Below are 21,996 nucleotides of genomic sequence, written 5' to 3' on the forward strand. Positions count from 1 at the left end.
GTTGAGCTTAAGACAGTTGACTTTCATCCAGTTAGTGACTTCGGTTATGCAAGTAGAAGATATCTTTCTTGTGTTGGGAGTCTTGTCTGAGAGGGAGAGTATGCATTATGTGTCGCCAACTTTGCAGAGGATGTTGATGTTGTGTGCACAGATGACGTTGGCCACAGGGATCATGTATGCGTTGAAGAGGGTGGGGCTGAGCGATCAGCCTTGAGGCATTCAGCATGTGAGTTTGCCGGCTTCCGATGAGTAAGGTGCCAAGTTGACAGCTTGTGTTCTAGTCACTTGGAAGGAACTGATAGAGCAGGGAGTGGGTCCTTGGATGCTAATCTCATACAGGCTCCTGATGAGGACAGGGTGTGAGACCATGTCAAATGTTGCGCGGAGGTCCAGGAGAATGAGGCCTGCAATGTATTCTCCATCAAGGATCACAGGGATATCGCCTGTGCCAGTGATGAATGTTGTTTCCGTACTTCGATTGGGCCTGAATCCAGACTGGGTGGAGTTGAAGAGCTGGTGGTAGGTGAGGTGTAGTTTCTATAAGAACTTTGTCAGGTACGGTAGGAAGAGATGGGTTTGTAGTTGGAATGCGTAGCTGGGTCAGTGAATGGTTTCTTAAGCAGGGGCATGACAGTGGCATTTGTCCAGGTGTTCGGAAATGCAGCTGAGTCGATGGAGGCATCAAGGGTGGGTGTTAGTGCTTCACTGATTGGTAGGAGTCCTTTGGAGAAGGCGGGGGTAGGATCAAAGGCCAGATGGAGCACTAGCGTGGATGGTCTTCATGGTAGCAGCAATTTCGATGGTGGTGATGGTTGGCGACAAGGACTGGGCTTGTTCATTAAGTTTCGACATTGACTGGGTCTGGTTGAAGGTCAAAATAGCTGTTATGGCTTTGATTTTGTTGCAGAAAAATTCTGAGAGTTTGTTCAAAGGTATTGTGATCAACTGTGAAACTCTTTTCCCACCCAGCAAGTGATGGTCACACAAAGGATGACATAATCACCAGTAAGTATTAATTCAAGATATGATCGCTACAGCACAGAACCTATTTACACTGCTAGTGGCATGTTATAAACATAATAAAAAAACAAACAGCAAAAATGTTTTTTAATGTTTTAACTGGAGATTTAAATAATCATCGTTTTTACTTTTGGTATGCATGCACACCTAAGCAACTCACTGTCAAATTGTGCTGTTTTTATTATCATTTTCTATGGTTTAACTAAAGCAACAAATAGATTTTACTATCTACTCTGCACAAAATATACCTTTCATGGATAGTAAGACCTTATCAATCAGTTTGGGTTTCTGTTTAAATTTGCTAGCAAACTTGTTTTGTTTTATTTTCACAATTTTCTTAGTGCTTTCTTCATTGTATTATTTAAAATACATGCCTGGCTCTGCTGTGCTGAAGGGTTGCATGATTTACTTTTAATTCCTTTTAGGCCAGTTAGCTTAACCATAACCACCGGACAGTGGTCAATCAGGACACTACCATGTCTGCACCATAGAGGCCCCATTTGTGCACCCAGGGCAAGCCGATCTGTGCTCATCTGCAATGTTCACAGGCACTAGGCATGGAGACTGCCTTTTTTTTTATCCCTTCATGCAAATAGTTGCCAAGCTGTCAGATTTTTGCACCAATAAATACCTAAAACTGAAAAAATTGCTGTTTTTCTCTACAGGGCAGCTCAAACTATTAAGCAATGTCACTGCAATCAATTGCTAAACTGCTAACTTACCAATGCACACTCTATGGGAAAGCACACTCTGGATACCATCTACCTTAGCTGGACATCTACTCTGCGTTGTGATGGAGTGGTTTTCATAATACATAAATCATCATGCATGTATACAAACTCTAATGCTGACGCGCATCCTTGGTTTGCTTCGCTTTCGTTCTCCTTTATGTAACCTGACCTTCTAACAAACCATTCTGACTTTCTGTAGTCTATCAATCTCCTGAGCATTGTTATGTAGTTCTAAAACTCTTAACAAGTGTTATCAACCTTCTGAGAATCCAAGTGTACACGCCTACCATCTGTGAGTGATAGTAACAACTGGATTGAACAGTAATTACAGTTCAAATGTAAGCACTTGTAACAATCAATGGAGGTACCCAAGCTTTCGTCAACTAAGTCATATATTATTTTCCCATTATCTGGTAAATGTAGCTGTAGAATGTCATATACGCTGGTATGAAAACTCTTTTTCTCATTTACTTGCACACCTCCTGTCTCATACATCCTTAGCCAATATTCTTAACAGTTCTCCAGGTGATGTAGAGAGCCTTTGAGACCAGGATGCCATTCTGTAAAAGTGTCATTAATAAACAATCTCTGCACTTGAAGTTTCTTTATTAAAAATACTTGTATTGATGTTTGTAGAGGAAGAAACTGTAATTCATGTGTTGTTCTTCTGCTTGGCATATAAGTGGGCCAGGTCAAAGTGGGTTATTCAACTTTGTAGAAACCTGTGTATCAGAAATTATAAAGAAATTTATAGGGTTTTTAAATCCGACACCAACCCGGTTTTTGTTGTTGCAATTTCTAAATTCCTTTTGCTATGTGGTGTAAGCGAAGGTACTTTTCGAGAAACCGATGCGAGAATTAGTAATACCCGCTCCTAACTGTCAACTATTGTGATCCTGGTTTCTGTAAAAACCTAGTTTGTAAGCGTAGGTATTTTTTGAATAACTGATGTTAGATATATCATTACTCGCTTTTAATTGGTTGCTATTGTGACCTTGGTTTTTATAAAAACATAGGCTGTGAATCTTTTTTTAATATCTTTAGTTTGAATTATATTTTTAATTATTGTTTTTAATTGATTATATTTCCCATGGTGATGATTATCATCGTATTTGCCTGCTGCCCAATGGGTGATCACTACTGCTATGTATGTGTGTACCATTTTATTAATTAGTTCTCTCTATGACACTGTATTTCTTTTTGTTATATGAATTTTAAGAGGTTGTGAATTTGTAGGTGCTTTTACGGCTGTAATAGCCGAAATAAAGTTTCATGAATGAAAAATGATGTTTGCAAAAAAAACGATAAATCAACATCCTAAGGGAGGAAGTGGTTCACTAAATTTGCACAACCAAGACAATGTACTTTCTAAAAGAAGAATAACTTCACATATGGTAATTAATATTTCCAGACTGGACTCCTCTCACCCAGAACATAACCCACTAGCAGCCAAGGCCACAGTAAAAATCTAACGTACATTTAAATATAGACAGCAGGTTAAGATGTGATGAATTAACAAGTCACATATGAATCATAGCAGTAAAGTAACATCTTCAACTGCTCCCACGAACAGCTACAACTTCCAAACTATCCTCAGCAAATATATGTGCGATGCTTTGGTGCTTCTTTACAGATTACTCATCAGTGGTCCAAGTAAGAAAAAATAATATAGTTTCCCTTGTTTTGGTATGGTCAACTAAGCACTGGTTGTTGGCAATGGATTTGAGTGCTTTTACACAATATTACCTCTGGATGTGCATCTCTCATCCAAGCCATTATGTTAAGGGCATGGCCAGCACTTAGCCAGTAATAAAGCAAGGCCAAGAATCTTTACACTTCTTTAATTCTGTTTGGACATGATAGTAAGTCCAGGAAGCGTGTCTTCAGGTAGGGTATACACGACCAGCCAGTCAGCTCAGATAGCATGGTCATGAGCTCAATCTATATAAAAACTGGAATACTGAGTGGGACATCAGCTCTGATCAGAACCTGTGACATGTATACAGAGTGGTGTAAAATAGGCAGGGCATTGGCAATTGAACCATATGAATTTAAAGTGGGTAAGGAGGAACAGCTTTGTGACGTTGACTTCCACTGTGTCCTTGAAACCATTATTGCCTTTAAAAGGACAATATTGAACAAGCTCAAGAAGGTGCAATAGTTAATGCATGGCCTGTTACAAAAATGCCTTATTGCTACAAGGAAAGCCATTGGCTATCCCAATGCAGCCTCAAAACTCATGCTCCATTTGTAATGAAAATGAAATACAAATTCATTATTTTTCGACTCAAATATACCAGCCTATGACGACCAGCCCTATGACATACAAATGGAGTTAATACTCCTGGGTTCCATACTGTCCGCTGGCATCTTCAACCTCTACATCAATATGCTGATGATACACAACTCTTCTTGAAACTCTGCTCGGCTTCAGAAATTCAGTGCCTCAACTACTGGCTGCACATCATCCAGATCTGGATCCTTCCTTTCAGGAGATTTACCAACTTGCTACAATTTCTTCCTCTCAGAACCTATTTGGTAGCAATGCCTGCCTTTCCTCCAATAAAAGTCTTGACAATACCAAATATTTATTGACAACCAAGAAAGTTAAAATACACCCTTATTCACACATGGTGTTCCTTGGATAGTTAATGATGAAACTCAAGTGACTGCCTTAGCTTGTTTGCTTCACATCCCTTTTACATGCTGTCACCACAACCCTGATTTAGAGTATTTGCTGTTATGGCTCTCCCATAAATGCGGTGCCTAGCAAGTCTATGAACATTTCTGGGAGATACTTCAACGCATACTCTACAAGTTTGTTCATTCTTCATTTAAGTTAGGTTTTGTTCCTCACAATTTTAAGAAAGCCATTGTAATGCTTCGATCATTGACTTTCATCCTTGGTCCTGTTTAGTCATTTTATTCTTTGAGCTAGCAGCTTGTTTCTTCAGTGGAATGATTCTTCCTGTTAATGGTTTCCTCAGCATCTCAAGAGCTTGTGATATGTGTTCTACAGGCAATATGTGCACCCACATCTGCATGTTGGGCTTGTGTGGGGGTTGTAGTGATCGTTCTGTGTTTGCTGGCCCTTCCCTGTCTTTTTCTGGGCTATGGGTTGGAATTAAATATATGTCCACTAATGCAGCTTTTGGCCTCTAAAGATGTATGTCTATTCCTACGGCACAAGTTGGGGGAGTGTGGAGCGCAGTGAGCTGTACCCTGTGTGCTTCCTGCTGGCCTAAGGCATCCCTGCTCTGCATGTGGCGTTGGAGGTTTCTTCTCTGAAAGACAGGTGAGAGGTCCTCTTTACAAAGTCTTATATACAGACTGAGCCTGAGAGTTTCCCTGTGATATCTGCTTGACCAGTGACTAGTGGTTGTTTTTCTGTCCTATTTGGTCTACACTTCTCTGACTTCATGTTGGGGATGAGAATGAACTTTCTCTTCTTGACCAAGTTGTTAGACACCCGCTGATAGATGTGGATTACTGCCCCCCCCAAAAAAACGAACCCCTCCTACTTCAGATTTCACTCTGGTCAGGGAAGGTGAAGTGTGGGCTCTCCCTAATTGCACCAGCTCTGAGTTGCATCTCTGGGGCCCGTGCATCGGCGGATAGGTGAGTGCTTCCCCTTTTTCATGGGGTTCGGTCTGACTGTGGGATTCAACCTGTGCTCTTAACACAATTTGGGGCTTGCAGAATGCATCACTGGTTCCCTGTGTCATAACATCTTGTTTAGGCTGTGTGTGTCTACGCCTTTCATGCTGTCCTTGCTGGGAGGTACGAGGTACTGATTCCAATGTTTTGTCTGTGTCCCCGCTGGACCTGGGACTTGGGTGTACTTGTCTAATGTGAAGCACTGGAGCCCCCATTTTCTGAAGGTCTGATGAATGCCCTCCCCTGGAGCTCAGCTTACTATGCCATCTTGTATCCTTTTCTGAACCGTAGTCCCCTACTGGTACTATTGGTGGCGACCTGATTCTGGTTCCAATACTTTGCCTGTCTTCACCAACTCACCTCTATGCTTGGAAGGGATGCTGGGGTTAGGACTGCTGATACCTGGCCTTGTATTTTCCATGTGCTCTCTGTTGGGCCTATGGTTTATATGCTGTACGCTCGCGCTGGCTCTCTGGTTGGCTGGGTTTTCTGGACTTCCCTTTTTTCCATGGGTTTCAGGTATGGCATGGGGATGCCCCTTATACTCTGTATGAACTGGGTTTGGTTGTTCTGTGTACTCTGCTGGATGAACTGGTGCTTGAGGGATAGGGTTTTTAGCTTCCCAGCCAAGGCCCATGGCCCTTTTTGCTCCACCCTCATTGTTGTTGAAAGGAGATATTATGGAGGACTGTCCCACGCCACTTGTGTAACCGGGACTGCCCCCCCCCCTGATTTTTACTCAAGGTGGGGCCTTGGATGTGGTCTTCCTCTTGTACACGCCGCTATCCCATGATGCCCACAGGGTGGGGTCTTGCCTCCTTGGTCTAATCAGTGGCACTTCCTCCCCACTCACTTTTTTGGTTAGTGTATGGGCTATTGGCGGGCTGCATCATGCCCTTTGTTTTCTGTTAAGCTTGAGTTCGGCCTGCCCTAGGTGCACTGCACTTACCTTCTTCAATCCCCCCCCCCCACTCTAGGTTGGTGTTTACTGGGGTTATCCCAATTCTATTTGCGGAGTTGCTTCATTCTGGTCTGGCCTTTCTGTGTCCCACCCGCTGTCTGGAGTTGGGCTACTCACTGTGCTTTCTGCTGTGGCTATGCCTAGTCCAAGGGCTAAGTGCTTGTGTCCTGATATAAACCAGTGTGCAGCAGTTTGGCCTCCCGTTAGAATGACTGCTGGCTCTTTACTCAGCCTGGCCCTGCTAGGTTTTCTCTCTGTGTATTTCCACATGGAGTTATTTCTCCCTGCTTTGCTTGGGACGAGTGAATGTTGGGTGTGGAGCTTTGCCATCTACATCACACCTGGGTTTCTACATCACACACCACTATTTTTTTGGCTTGGACTTTGAGGGTGCTCCCCTTGTTTTGCAGGTTCTGTGACAGTTTTTTTCCAGGCTGGCACTTGTGACCTGAAGGGTATGGAGGAGAGGGTTGCTCTTGGGCCCCTACACTGGCTTCCTGCTCTCCCTAGTGGCCTGGTTGGCTCTGTGATTGCCATGGCAGATTATTGCTAAGGGGGGGCAGGGGGGGGGGGGGGGTCCTATGCCACTGTCCGGCTGAGGTGTGGAGGTCTTCTTGCATGACAATTTGTGTAATCCTGGACTCTATCTAGGGCTCCTTGATCTCGCATATTGCTCTTTGAGAACCTCTGATTATCTGATCTTGGCATCTGGGCCTGAGTATCTTTTGTTTGTTGGAAGTTTGTGTCTCTTTTGCCTTATGCCCTTGAAGCCTGCTGGACTTGGGGGTTTGTCTATCTTGAACGTTGGCCACCCTGGCAGGTACTCTCTAGTTGTTATTAGTTTTTTTACAGTGTTTTATATAGCTCAAGCTTGACCTGATGGTATCGGGTATCAGAGCGCTTTACACGAGCACCAGTTGTGTTACATGAGGACACATCACATTCATTTTTGTTGGGCACAGAGAGATTAAGTGATTTGCCCAGAATCACCAGATTTTGCACGGCTTTGCGAAGACTCGAACCCGGTTCCCCAGATTCAAGGTTGACCGCCCTAGCCGTTAGTCCAACTCCTCTGTTGCTTAACCTCCTTCTTCCATATCTGTTTGCCTCTGGATGCTTGTGGATGCGGAGGGCTGATTCAGCATGGTATTAACCCTATGCAGAAATCCATATAGAGAAAACCAAGCGGGCAACCCACAGCCTAGAAACCCTGGTAGAAACTTTAGGGGTCTGGGGTTCAGACTAGCTGTTAGACTTGGTGCTTGAGAGATATAGTACCCTGGAAGTGTTTCTTCAGGTTGGTGCCCCCTTCCTTGTTGGGCCTATTTTATGCCCCCGTCCCAATGTGATGAGCGTTCCAGTTGTGGGCTTCACCTTTGCTCCCTATTTAGCATAGAGATTGGGCTCACTTGGGGGTGCTTTATCTACTGTTGGGTGCCTGGTTGATGGGGCTTTGTGCTCCCTAATCCCCACCCTTTGTTGGTGTGAGAGTGGTCATGCCCTCGGGCAGGGGTTGATTTTTCTTGCGGCACAGATATGTTTGGTTCTTTGCTTCTGGTTCTCCGGTGTTTGCCTGCCCAGTTGGGTTGCTATCTTAGGGTGTTCAACTTGACTTGCCTTGTCTGTGCAGTGGGGACATGTGCAATTTGAGTGCTGCATACTTATCTGTCACCATCTGGATTGTGTCATTTCATTGCTTACCAGGTCTTTGCTTATGTTTCAGGGTGCACCCCCACAACCTTCTTGTGGTTTTGCCTCTCATGTGACTCCAACAGTGAGCTTGATCTTCCCCTTATGTGGGATTTGATGCTTTTCTGGGGTTAGGTGGATGACGTTTTCTGCTTCTCACTTTCCCCTTTGGTTCTACTATGGTACCTAGCTCTGGCTGGTTTGCTCTTTTTTCCCTTTTGTGTACAGCCTGGTACTCTCATTTTGTATTCATCATTCGGCTGGGGGCCAGTGATGGTATTTCCTCTATGTGTTTTCATTTTTTGCTTGGGTTAAGGATAACTAAAAGGATTGCTGCCTGGTCTTCAAGCTGCAGTCTTGCAGTTCGATCGGAGTTACTTTTCACATTACCGGCTATGCAAGATTGGTTCTTTGACTGGAGGCTGTCTTGGTTCTTACATTGCCTGAAGAGCCTCAACTATTGTGGGCTTTCCCACTTTGAGGCCAGCTACTGTGGACACACTCATTGTGCCTTCTGCCTTTGGGCTAGAAGAGCTTGTTGCCTTGCTCTGGTGCTCGCGCCTGCAGTTATTGACATTCCTAAGACAGTGCTCGCATCCACTCCATTACTACCAGGGCCTCATCCTGTTATCATTGTGCCGATAACTGCAGAGGGTGACTGCACAAACTCACCGACTTCGCATCATCACCGGAACGAACGCCTCACCACCGGCGCAACTGACCTGCCCTTTCACGGACTCAACACAACGTCTCCTCGCTGACACTACGCCTCGCCTCCCTGTGGCAGCCATGACGTTGACCTCGACCTCGGCACATAAACCTCACCCTCCAGGACTCCGTGCATCGTCATAGAGTTGTTTCCAAGGTCCTGTTTGTTTTAGGGGTCCGTGTGACTCCGTGCCCAATGCTGAGCTCCTCACGGTCAAACTTATTGCTGTCACGAAGTCGCAATAGCCCCAGGTGGAGCTATTTGGTTTCTATAAGCTTTATTTTTGCAATAACTGTTCTAAAGTCATATTTCATTACCTGTATGTCGGATTTTTGTCGTTTTGGTCTCGTTGAGTTTAAATAAAAATACTTCCTTTTTTTCAAACTGGTGAGGTGTCCATTTGTATGTTATCACTGTATAACAGGGTGTTTTGAGTACATATACTTTACACATTGCCTTTGGGATATGCCTGTCTGCTTGTGCCAAGCTATCAGGGGGTGAGCAGGGGTTATCTAAAGTGTGTATCCCCCTTATCCTGACTAGAAGCAAAGGTCCCTATTAGGACAAAGGTACCTACCTCTGCCAACTAGAGACCCCCTAATTATATTATAAGATCTGCCTTTGTCTGACACAGTTTCACTTTTTGTCTCAACTGGCCATCAGAGGACTGATTCAAGACAAAATGTACTTCTCACTTAAAAATGTTGTTTTTGGCACATTGCTTTGCCTATCTTCTCTTACTTTCCATTAACACTGAGCGCTAAGGCTCTCCTTAGGAAATTCTGTTTTTAATGTGCATTCCAATGGTGCTTTCCAAATTTGTGAAATTCAGTCCTCAGCAGTTTATACGTATTACAGTGGAATAGTTTTGGGAGGTGCACAACTGCATTTTTCAGCATTTTAATTTGCAATTGTTAGCGTCTAAGAATGCACACACCCAATCTATTGTATAATTTATCTTCACTCAGCGATTTTTTCAGATCATGCTTTCACACCAGAATGAACCTTAATGTTCTTTTATAGCTATGTTCAATTCAATAGCTTCTGATTTGTGTGATAAGATTTTATTGCATTTCAATACGTTATATAATTACAGAAACTTCATCTGCCACACTTGAACATAACAGCTCCTGTATATTTCTCACATTTATAACTTGTGCTTTGGAATTTTGACTCAGAAGCTGTTTAAGAATGGTAGGAATGCAGATAGAGTGTTACAATAATATTTGTGAGGTTGTCACCTGGCACTCATAGATTTTGAGAACACTCTGCTCTTTCACAGCTGCGATTATTTACCTTTGAAAATGACGAAAGACGATCCATTGGAATAATCCAGCGCAAGCTTTACAGTAAGAATGCTAGCAAATATTTTGAAGAAAACTTTCTTCTATCTTGCATTTACTTAAAATTTTAATTTTATCAAAGGCAATTTAAGAAAGCGAACCTTACAGATAAGTATATCAATATTTAAGATATTGCCGGTGAATTATTCGGCACAGCAGCTCTACCAGTCAAAAAGGACCTTAGTAGTCCCAATGATCACAAGGGTTGTAATTTATAGGAGTAAGTGGAAAGAGTCTACCCGATCATTGCAGAAGGAAGCACCTCAAAGTCATCCAGCTTGGGTAGGCGGCCTCGCCCTCACACCATGGTCACATTACATTTGGCCAACAATAACCGAGGGCTGTGCCTATCCTGAAATGAGCCGCAGTGTAAAGGGGTAAGATTAGTTTGTGTGCAGCTGTAGAGGCACGCCTTTTGTTCAATCCCGATACCTAAATATAACTCCCATCTCACTTTTGCTGGATGCACCACACTCACCAACCATCCGCAAACATATAACCTGATTCACAAGGCAATTTACATGTGTTAATTTTCTCACGTGTAATTCTACAACTATGCCTAGGTGTAAGACTACAGAATTTAGCTATGCACCGTTTTCGAGTGTAGATTTAAAATTAGATGTAGACTTACATGTATCCACAACCTCAATTCGAGGGGGTGGAATTCCTAATAATGGATTTCCGAAAGTGCAATTACAGGTAACTTTTCGCACAAAGATGGAGACATATGTAACCGTTTCAAGGATCTCCCTGGGGGAAATATAGGAAAAATTAATAAAGTTTATTGATCTTAAAAGAATATTAAAACTATTTTATTGCACAACATAAATGTAAATAAATTTGAGATATGTATTACACTGGAACTAATACAATGCTATAATGCATTTAACACAAAATGAAATGTGTTCTATAATTCATTTTAATATATTTATTAGGAATATTTCTTAACACATCATAAAAAAAATCTTGTTCCCACTAACATTGCATTTTGTTACAAGTTGTGTTTAATTAATGTAGGAAGGTGAAGCATTATGTAGTAATGCTGGTAAGATGGTTAGGCTTTACCATACAACCGTCTGTCACAAACCCCAAAGATGATCCTTGAATTTACACTAATAAATCCTTATCTCAGTCCTGGCAGTATGGCAAAGAACAGCCAGGCTTTACTAGAGGAACATGTATTAAGCATTTCAGAGTACCAACATGAACAATAAATGACTGACACCAATTTATAAAACTAAAGAAGATTTTTATCTTAATTTAGACACCAAAAAGAACAGAATAGCATACTTATAACCGGAGTAATGGGTTTAGGAAGAAATGGAAAATTAGTTCAAAATAATACAGTGAAACTCAATCATTGCAGTGAATAGGAAAAATTACTAGTGACAATTGGTCACTAGCAGATCGAGTTGTGTGGAACCCTTTCAGGGTAAAGGTGTGGCAGGTCCTAGCACCAGATCATAATAGTCAGTTCAATTTTGGCTGGCCCATGGAGCACGGGTGCAAAATTGTTCTGGCTCTCCCTGGTGCTGAACGGGAGCCGCAGGAAACCTGCATTTACTGCTAAAATGATGCTGTGAGAAAAAGATGCAAGAACACAACAACGGGCTTCTACTGATGTCGGATGAATGTGGGATGGAGTTCTCTTTACGAGCAGCGTTGAATGCAGGGGTCAGTTGCTGTACTGGCAACCAACTCGCCTTGGCAGTGGTAAGTGGAGCAGAAAGTAACTATGACGTCCGGTGATCCTAGTGAAACACGAGGCTGTCTTTGTGTAAGGCAGGACTACAGTACCACAATGCACTAGTCCATCTGGATTGGGGCAATCCCTCAGAGGGCCAGATGGCTAGCGATTCTTTGAATCTGGGGAGTTGTTTTAACTGCAATTTGCAAGGCACTAGTGCCACTAGTCCAAGGAAGTCTGAGGATGCTTCAGGCATTCACGGGGGTCCCCTCAGTCTGGGGGAGCTGAGAGTTAGTCTACGAAGAGTCTCAATCAGAAAGTTCCAGGAGCGGTGCCACAGGGACAGAATATCCCTCATTTGCTTTGTGCAAGTCCTGTTGTTGCAGATGCAGGCCTCTTTGTGTGTCCTCTTTGATGCAGGTCAGTCAGAACTGAGGTTCTGGTGTCAGGGGTGTCCCTTAAATCCTAGATTCAGGGGACTTAGAGGTGTTGGAGCAAGTAGCCAATAGGCTGCCAGTCCCTGCAGCTAATTTACCCCAGAGGACACCACATCCGGGGATGTAGGTCACCTTTTCTACCCAGAACCCACTACTTCTACCACTTTCAACAAAGGCAGAAATCTTCCTTAGGTGTACAGATCAGGCAGCTAACCCTTGCAATGCGGAAAGCCTCCTAGAGGAGTCCTCCTCCTGACTACCTAATTTTCATGCATGCCTGGCTGAAAATGTCCCTGAGGCTGGTTGAGGGCTGTTTATCCCTCTGGGACACAGCCTAGAAGCGTAACAGAGGCAGAGCAGCCTTTGAAGCTCACAGCCTTGATGTGTCACTTCACTAGTCTTCCTGAGGGGGAGGAGGTGCGACATCTCTCCAACTCAGGCCTTTGATTCCTGGGAGTGATCACACTGCCTGGCAGGAGGCCAGAATCCTGTCTTGGCGGCAGCAAGCCCAGGCTGTCAGCCAAAGCACAGGAAAGGCTAGTGCAAACAGGTGGGCAACCTCTAAGGTGCTACCTGGGTGATTGCCACATCGCTCCTGGCACATGATTTGTAAGGGGTGATTTAGCACTTTGTTTGATACCAAACATGGCGTATTTAGGTGGTACCATAATGAAACTAGCGACCTCAGTTTAGCCCGGGTGCATGTTCATGTTATCCTATGGACCACCTATCACATACAATGTACTCTAATGGTAAAGGTCACTATCGAGATACATAAGCTTGCCCTTACATGCCTACACCTTTAATATACAGTGCCTTGCCTCCTGGGCTTAAAGGAGGCCTTCCATAGGGGTGGCGGACATATAATAAAAGCAGTGCATTGACTTTGTCACACATGGTGAGAGCAAAGTTGACATGAAACAGTTTACACAGTTACTGCAGTCTGCAATGGCAGGTCTGCTGTCAGTAGTTTACTTGGGTCACTCAGGGTGGCATAAACAGTGCTGCAAACCCTGGGGACCCCTTTACCATCCATAGCCCTGGCTAACACTGGTACCATATACTAGGAATGTATAAGTTGGCGTAAAGTCTTTGCAAATTGGGGTTACCAATTCACATGTATCAGTTTTGCAGTTTTGGGGGAATAGCACTGGGGCCTGGTTAGCAGGGTCCATTGCACTGTCAGAGTAAAAAAACAGCATACAGTCCAAATGAGGGGGCAAAAAGTGGGGTGGATCTGTAAAGAGCCCTGTTTTCTCAAATAAATTTTTATTATTTTTAACTTTTTGGAACAAAAGTTTAAACGTTACATTTTATTTCCAAATTAAGTTTGTTATTGCATTTGAATATAACATTAAAATCATGTACTAATGAAATAGAATTTTTTTAACAGTCACATAGTTCCCTAAAACCTTCCCATTTAGGCCCCGATTCTGCACCATGTAATTACAGGTTGTGTTAAAATCAGAAATCTCACGACTGTGGCAGTTTGTTCTAATATATACAAGTTTGTACTTTTGTTTGCCTGTTGTTCAATGTGTGATCACTTTGGACATTGAGCATCTTTTTCTTTTACCTGATTACTTTGTGGATTAAATATTAGAGCTGTAGGTTGGCCTTTGATATTATTTAAGTCGCATTAATTGTGCATCTGTTAAACCAATATTGATTGTTATGAGTCAATTTTCCTTTTACTTATACGTTTTCTACGTAAGTGTCAATTCAATTAGCAAAAGAAGGGTATCATTAAAAATGGGAATTTTAGCATCCGAAAGCTGGGGAAAGTTCTCACGATTGGATGTATGGCTAGCTGTGCCATGTCCATGAGACCACTAAGTGTCCATACTCACTGGGACAAGAAATGTAAATTTGCATCTCTCAATTTCCCAAATCTCCTCCATGGTAGACTTGTAATGCTGTAATGTTGCTTCTATACAAAACATTCAGCCAATCACAAGGATACAACATCTACTGACAGTGTAGTCATTTTAAGACATTATTGTTCAATACTTTGCAGCATGAATCTGTCTGCTAAACTGCTCTCCTACTACTTATTTGTTAGAACTGGGGGTCTCTAGTTGGCAGTGGTACACACCTTTAACCAAACAGTGACGCTTGCTTGTAATTCAGGACAAGGGGATTACACTCCTAGATAACCCCTGCTCACCCCCTTGGTAGCTTGGCACGAGCAGACAGACTTATCTCAGAGGCAGTGCATTAAGCATTTGTGAATATACACAGTAATACAGTGAAAACACTATAGATGGACACCACACAGGTTTTATAAAAGTAAGTATTCTTTATATAGACTTAACACAAGACCACAAACGACAAAAATCCACAATACTTTACTTAAAGTTGACTTAAAGATGATAAAAGTTGCTTAGTTCAAGTTGGTGATAAATGCGACAGTTCTCAACAAAGTACCTGGCTGTGTCACACAAAACAAACAAAAAGGCTCACAGAGTGGGAGATGCGTTGGGTCCGTGATTAGGGGGAGATGATGCATCGTGCCTCAATGCTTGCGCAGAGTAGGGGATGCGTCTTGATCCTTACCGGTGCGAAGGTGATGAGTAGATTCTTGGCCGGCGGCCCGGTTGCAATGTGCAAGATGGCACCTCGACGTGACAATCCTGGTGCGATGCGAGAAAATGGCGCCCTTGATGCGACGACGATGCGTTCACGACCTGGCAGTCTTGCGACGACTCTGTACTTTTGAGCCGCGACAGGCCCTGGGACACGCTTCTCCGGCGATGCGATGGAGACCCTCTCGATGGAGTCACGCTTCTCTGGTGATGCGACAGCAGACAGCTTCGACGAAGACATGCTTCCTGGGAGATGCGGCGGCAGCACGCTTCTCCGGCGATGCGACTATTTCAGCTGCGGCGGCGTCACGCTTCTTCTCGTTACGTTGCGCTTCCAGCTCCCAGCGACACACAGGCTTTTGCAAACAGAATTCCCAGCAAGGAAACTCTGAGGGGAGCTGGAGATGAATTCCTTTGTCCCTGAGACTTCAGCAGGAGGCAAGCACAAGTTCAAGCCCTTGGAGAAATAGTCTGCAAGATGATGAAAGTTCTTTAAAAGTTCCTTCTCCTTTCCTTGGCAATGAAGAAACGACTGCAGGCCAACCCAGCTACCAGCACACTGGCAGAGGGGCAGTCCAAACTCCTGCAGCTTCCTTCGTTCTTCTCCTTGGCAAAAGGTTTGTCTTTTTCCCAGAAGTGATCTAAAGATCTTGGGTCTGGGTCCCAATAAGTATACCCCAAAATCCTTTGTTCTCTGAAAGTAGAGAGGCCTCTGCCTAGTCCAAACCAGTTCTGAAGCACTCTGTTTACATGACTCCTTCTTTCCTTTCACAGTGCAGGGCAGAGACATCAGATGCCCCACAGGAGGTGGAGCCAGCACGGTGGAGGGAAGGCACAGCCCTGGAGCACTGTGTTGACATGATTCCTTCTCTCCTTTCACAGTGCAGGGCAGAGACATCAGACACACCACAGGAGGTGGAGCCTGTATTGTAGAGGGAAGGCCCAGCCCTATTCATGTCCCAGGTGCAACTCCTCCCTCCCATCTAGATGCAGATCTCTCTATTCACCACTGGGCTGCCTCAGGCTGTCTCCTGGTATCCTCCAGCCCTGTCACTCAAACTCCAGACAAGGAATACACAACCTAGCAGAGGCAGGCCTGGACAGTTAGGCAAGAAAATACCTCTAAAAGTGGTATTTTCAAACACAGAATATTAAAACCAACTTTACTAAAAGATGTATTTTCTTATTCTAAGTTCAGGCATATCAATTTCGAATTTCTACCATGTTCCGAGTCAGTTAGGATTATAAAATGTAATAATCTAACTGCCCATTCTGGCCTATGGAGAACAGGTAGCCTTGCAATAGTGAAAAACAAAAATGGCTGTAGTTCACTATTAGGACATGTCACACACCAGGCCATGTCCTACCTTATACCTAAAATGCACACTGCCCTTGGGCCTACCATAGGGGTGTCTGATATGAAAAGAAGGGTAGGTTTAGGGACTGGCAAGTGGGTGCACTTGCCAAATCGACATGACAGTCACAGACTGCACACAGGCCTTGCAATGGCAGGCCTGAGACACACTTTACAAGCTGCTTCTGAGGGTGGCACACCCAGTGCTTCAAGCCCACTAGCAGCTTTTGATTTACAAGCCCTAGGCACACATGGTGCACTGTACTAGGGTCTGACAAGTAAATCAAATAACCCAATCATGGAGTCACTAATCAGTACATCAATTTAACATAGGGAGCACTTGCACTGCGGCACTGAATAGCAGTGGCACAGTGCCTAAAGCATATAACCAACAAAACATATAAAAAAACAGAGGGGGCAATCATTAAAAATGGAAGGGAGACTCACACCAATGATGCCAAGTCTAACATTACTCATTAGCAATTACAGTTGCATTGGGCCAAGGCCCAGAGCAGTTTGGATACAGTCAGGCAGCCTTGGATGTGCCACAGGCTTGTAAGGGTTGCCACCCTCAATTTAAAAGTATTAACGTATACTATTTTACATGTCTATCTGTGTTCAAAATTGTGACCCCCTGTTTCACTCACCAAGCGGTCCCGTTACCCAATGTTCCTTACATGCACTGTTCAGCCTTTCACATGACCCTGCACGGTCATTCACCACCAAGAAAGCAGGTCCATAAGCTCAGATTATCAGTCCCTCATGTTATGCATGTTTTTATATTTCTATGCAAAGCCATGACTGCATTAGGCCTTGCAGGACTACACCCCAGCAACAGTCTCAGGGGATCCCAAACAAGGCTCCGCAGCAGTTACAGTGCTAGGATTAGATTTGTGCGGATGTATAGGTGCAGGAATGGAGCAGCTGGTTTATGAGTCCATCTTGGTCGCAATCAGGCCATGCTGCCCTCCCCCCACCCCCCTTCTGCTCCAGTGGCGGTGCGTCCATTGGGGGCGTTGGGGCGTTGCCCCACTATCCCATGCCATGGACGACCGCACCTGCACTGCCAATCAATCTTAACTTATTTTAAAATAAATGCGCAACTGTCAGGCACCCGAGCACTGCGCGCGACCGTTCCGGTACCAGCCCGACTGATGACTAAATCGGGCATCCATAAGGTAGTGGGCCGTGGGGGGCGGGGCTGCAGCAGAAAGAGTGGCAGGCAGGCAGCGCAAAGACAAGCAGCAGGCAGTGACTGCGCAAGCTAAAACCCGGAGTCTTCAATATTTTGACTTTCCCGCGCATGCGCACAGTGTAGCCCGTCCCTCCCCCTCCCCTCTCTCTAGCACACACACACATAGCAGGACCCGGGGCCCCGGGCTCATTTAGGGCAGATAGTCTCTTGCTCGTAGGCCAATCCTGGCGCAGTGGTGCTGATAGCGCTGCGCCAGGATTGGCTGCTGCAGCAGGATGGGACCGCGCGTGGGTGTTGGCTGAGGGCTGCACAGTATGGCCAATCACATATGGCTATAATCAGCCATGTCGTTTGTGATTGGCCATTTCCCTAAACTCAGTAAACTGCAGTGATGTCACCGCGCGTGGCGCACAAGTTCTGCCACACAACAACTAGTGAAGTAGTGATAGTGAAAGTATCATTAGCACGAAGGTAAGGAGAGTGGACCATGTGACTCGTGCGTCGTCGTGACTGTCTTGTGCCTACTACGGATGGACCGCCTGGTGCTTGCTGTAATCTGCGTCGGTGGGAAGACGTCATCTATCGAGTACACTCCGAGAGAGGTTTCATACTAGTAAGTGAAGTTCACGTTTTTACAGTGACTGAAAGGAAAGGTAGCATTAAGCAAGCCTACACAAATTCCACCAAGCACCTGACCTGCAGTCTGTAACTTTAGTATCCCCACTGCTGGTACTACCAGAAATGTATACGAACATACTCTCTCTCCTCAGATATTCAAACTTGAAAAATAAATAATCCGTCCTCGAATATCTGAGCGTATTTCTTTGCCCCGTAATGCAGGCCGAGACGGCGAGACGGTAAGTTTTATTTTCTTTAATTAAACCCCTCCCGCCTCCCCCCCATGGTCCCACGATGACCCCATTTCCACCCTACCCGTCATGCTGGCCGTGACTGTTAATTTGTCACTTGTACATAGATTAAAAAATAAATCCAGCCTGCGTGCTTAGTCTGAAAACCAGGAAGACGTGTGATATTACAATGTGCCAGTTAAATGTTGTTTTCTCTTTTGGATGGAGTCGGTTTTGTTTATCTCGAGGTCGGATCTCGGTAGCACTAGAGTGGGCACACCTCTGTTGCTCTCTGTGTACGTTTGCAGCTTCCACTTGTATCAGACGCACACTTATCTCCCCAAATGATTCATGACTGCTGCTCGCCGGTAATTATAGAATTTTAGAACCGGCATTTCATTGCCCACAATGAGAAACCATCATGATGATTTATTTAGGTAAATAAGTGTGCGCGTTAGTAAATGAGATGTGCTTCTTTTTATTGTCTTTTATGAACCTAGTTTGAACAATGTATAAGTAATGGTCATCTTTTTTATCTTAAAGGAGTGGCTTGACTGCATACCATATTAATAACTACGGAACCTTTGTGCAATACATTCATTTCTCTTTCTTTGGTTGATTTACTGGATTTTCCCCAAAATATTATCACTTGAATTCGCCTGACAGTTAGATCATTTTTTCTTAAAATAAGATTATCGGAGGAGCTGGCTACAGTGCTGAAAGTGTATAATGCAGTTTAAAAAAAAACATATGCAGACACTGGTTTTCGCATTGAAGGCGAGGTTACGTGCCTGCAGGTTTAAAGGTGATAAAGTCGACTCTGTAGACTTTTATGCCATTTTGTTCTTTGCAATTCTTTTCTTATTTTAATATTTCAAGACTTCATGTTCACAATAGATTTTCTTGCTTGCTCAAATTTGCTTTAAAATACTCCATTTACCACTCCTTTTTTCAACATTTTCTCACAGGGAAGTTCTTCAACCCCACCCCAAACCCGCCTTAAGTCAGTCTGGCTCCCTCACAATGCAACACTCATCCCCCAACTTTTACGCCCTCACCACTTTCAAATGTCACCAGCCGCCACTGTTCTGCTCTCACTTGAAGCTAGTAACCAGGTTTTTCTCCCCTGCATGAGTCAGGAACCCATGAATACTGCTACTGCATTTGCTGGGTTGAGTCGCGTTCTGTTATCTGTTAGGTCATCCTTAGCATTTTGGGCATAGTACATACCTTCATTTTCTGGTAGACTCTTGCTTTGTTCTAAGCTGTCATGACAGGTCCTACACTTTACATTATTGTGCTTCAGACCAATACACTTGCAATAATGACCTATATTAGACCTGCTACTCTAAAAGTCTGGAATTTCTTAATTAGTCAAATTTGAAATAGCATTATGGATAAAAAAAAGTATAAAAACAGTAACAATGTGTTTTCTTTTCAAACCTTTGACGCTTCTTGCAATTCAATCTTAAATCTGTGGAACTACTATGAAACCGAGTAAAACATTTTCAGGTGAATAAATGGAATCATTCCCAAGTGTAGCAGGACTATTACACCATAGTCCTCTCTCCCCGGGCACAAGTTGATGCTGAAACTTCAGCAAACGATTTTGAACTTTTTCTGTTTAAATAATTTCAATTTTTACTTCCAAATTTAGATTTATTGCGTTATTTCAAATAAATTTCTCGTGTTTTCTTCACACATTGATGTAGAAACATTTTTGCCACATTTTAAATTCTCCAATGCATTTCGGTGCCCCATGCACCTTCATCAGGGAAATCTGAAATCATACAAATAATGCATCTTATATACTGTACTTTTCATATTAATACATCATATTGGTAATTGCATATCAATGAAAACTCATATCTAGTCCTTTTAAGTGTTCACTTCAACATTTTCACTATTGTTAAAGTTAAAGTTCACCCTTGATACACAATGTCGGTTTGTGCCATAACCAAGTAAAAAGTTGTTACAATCAATAGTTAAACGGTAAATACAAACGAACTGATTATACGAAGGTGTTTATACTCTGAGAGTCCCTATGTGGTTGGTATTCTAAGTATGGTTCATACCGAACCAATTCTATGCCGCTAAATTGCTTGCGTCTCAAATTCTCTCTGATTCACCCCCTCGCGGTTCACATCCGCTCGCGCTTTAAATAAATGCAGTTTAAGTAAATAAATGCAATTGCGGGCGTTCGCTAATCCAAACATTTACCGGACCCGCCGGTTCTTACCTTATGTGCAATCGCTATCGTCCATGTCGAAAACCCAGAACTGTTAGTTACGGAAGCCTGGATTGGCTTGTATATAGGCGCTAGATCATTTAGATTGCTTGGTAAACATTGCAACATTGTCATATACAGTGTTAGTATCCATAAAGTTGCAACAGAGCATTCAATAAAGCCCAACATACTCGCTAGGCAATGCGCATGCGCAGGTTACGCTAGCACGCTAAAATTTGGCCAATCCAGGCTTCCGTAACTAACAGTTCCGTGTTTTCGACATGGACGATAGCGATTGCACATAATGTAAGAACCGGCGGGTCCGGTAAATGTTTGGATTAGCGGACGCCCGCAATTGCATTTATTTACTTAAACTGCATTTATTTAAAGCGCGAGCGGATGTGAACCGCGAGGGGGTGAATCAGAGAGAATTTGAGACGCAAGCGATTTAGCGGCATAGAATTGGTTCGGTATGAGCCATACTTAGAATACCAACCACATAGGGACTCTCAGAGTATAACCACCTTCGTATAATCAGTTCGTTTGTATTTACCGTTTAACTATTGATTGTAACAACTTTTTACTTGGTTATGGCACAAACCGACATTGTGTATCAAGGGTGAACTTTAACTTTAACGATAGTGAAAATGTTGAAGTGAACACTTAAAAGGACTAGATATGAGTTTTCATTGATATGCAATTACCAATATGATGTATTAATATGAAAAGTACAGTATATAAGATGCATTATTTGTATGATTTCAGATTTCCCTGATGAAGGTGCATGGGGCACCGAAATGCATTGGAGAATTAAAAATTTGGCAAAAATGTTTCTACATCAATGTGTGAAGAAAACACGAGAAATTTATTTGGAATAACGCAATAAATCTAAATTTGGAAGTAAAAGTTGAAATTATTTAAGCAGAAAAAGTTCAAACATCGTTTGCTGAAGTTTCAGCATCAACTTGTGCCCGGGGAGAGACGACTATGGTGTAATAGTCCTGCTACACTTGGAATTGTCGCACACTCCCCTGGAGGAGGGAGATACCCAGGAGCATGGATAAATTGCAAAAAACACAGGCTGTGCACATCCCATTAACTACAGAATAAATGGAATCAGGCACGACCTCGAGTTAGTCCAATGTGGTTGGGATGGATGTGTAGGAAGAGTGAATGGATATCTCAGCTATCCTACTTGTAAATAGTGTGAAATCCTTCTATCAACAAAGAAAATCACATATTTTCTGATCTAAAAATATGAAAATGATGACCCTAATATTCACTGTGCAACTGTTCTGGCAATTTAAAATGATTAGACTGTTGAATCCATTTTGGGACAGAGAAGAATTGTTAGAAACAACAAAAACAAACTCCCAAACTAACGCTGCCAATATTGTTTTTCTGCCTGTAATATACATTTATCATATCAATCTTACCGTTGTATGCGGCAGTCACAAATAGACGTTGATATCTTAACTCTCTTACTTAGCATTTGGTTAGCTCAAGTAATATATTTAGTAAGACAAAACAAACAACCTGCACTTCCTAAAATA

General features: G+C 43.3%; 1 protein-coding gene across 8 annotated transcripts in view; it reads right to left on the minus strand.

The window, feature by feature from the left end:
• LOC147697946 (betaine-homocysteine S-methyltransferase-like) overlaps positions 1-21,996 on the minus strand; it is a 381,692-nt gene that overhangs the window by 288,467 nt on the left and 71,229 nt on the right. The gene's annotated exons all lie outside the window — the stretch shown is intronic.

Source organism: Lissotriton vulgaris, chromosome 8, assembly GCF_964263255.1.
Source record: "Lissotriton vulgaris chromosome 8, aLisVul1.2, whole genome shotgun sequence".
Taxonomy (NCBI): Eukaryota; Metazoa; Chordata; class Amphibia; order Caudata; family Salamandridae; genus Lissotriton; species Lissotriton vulgaris.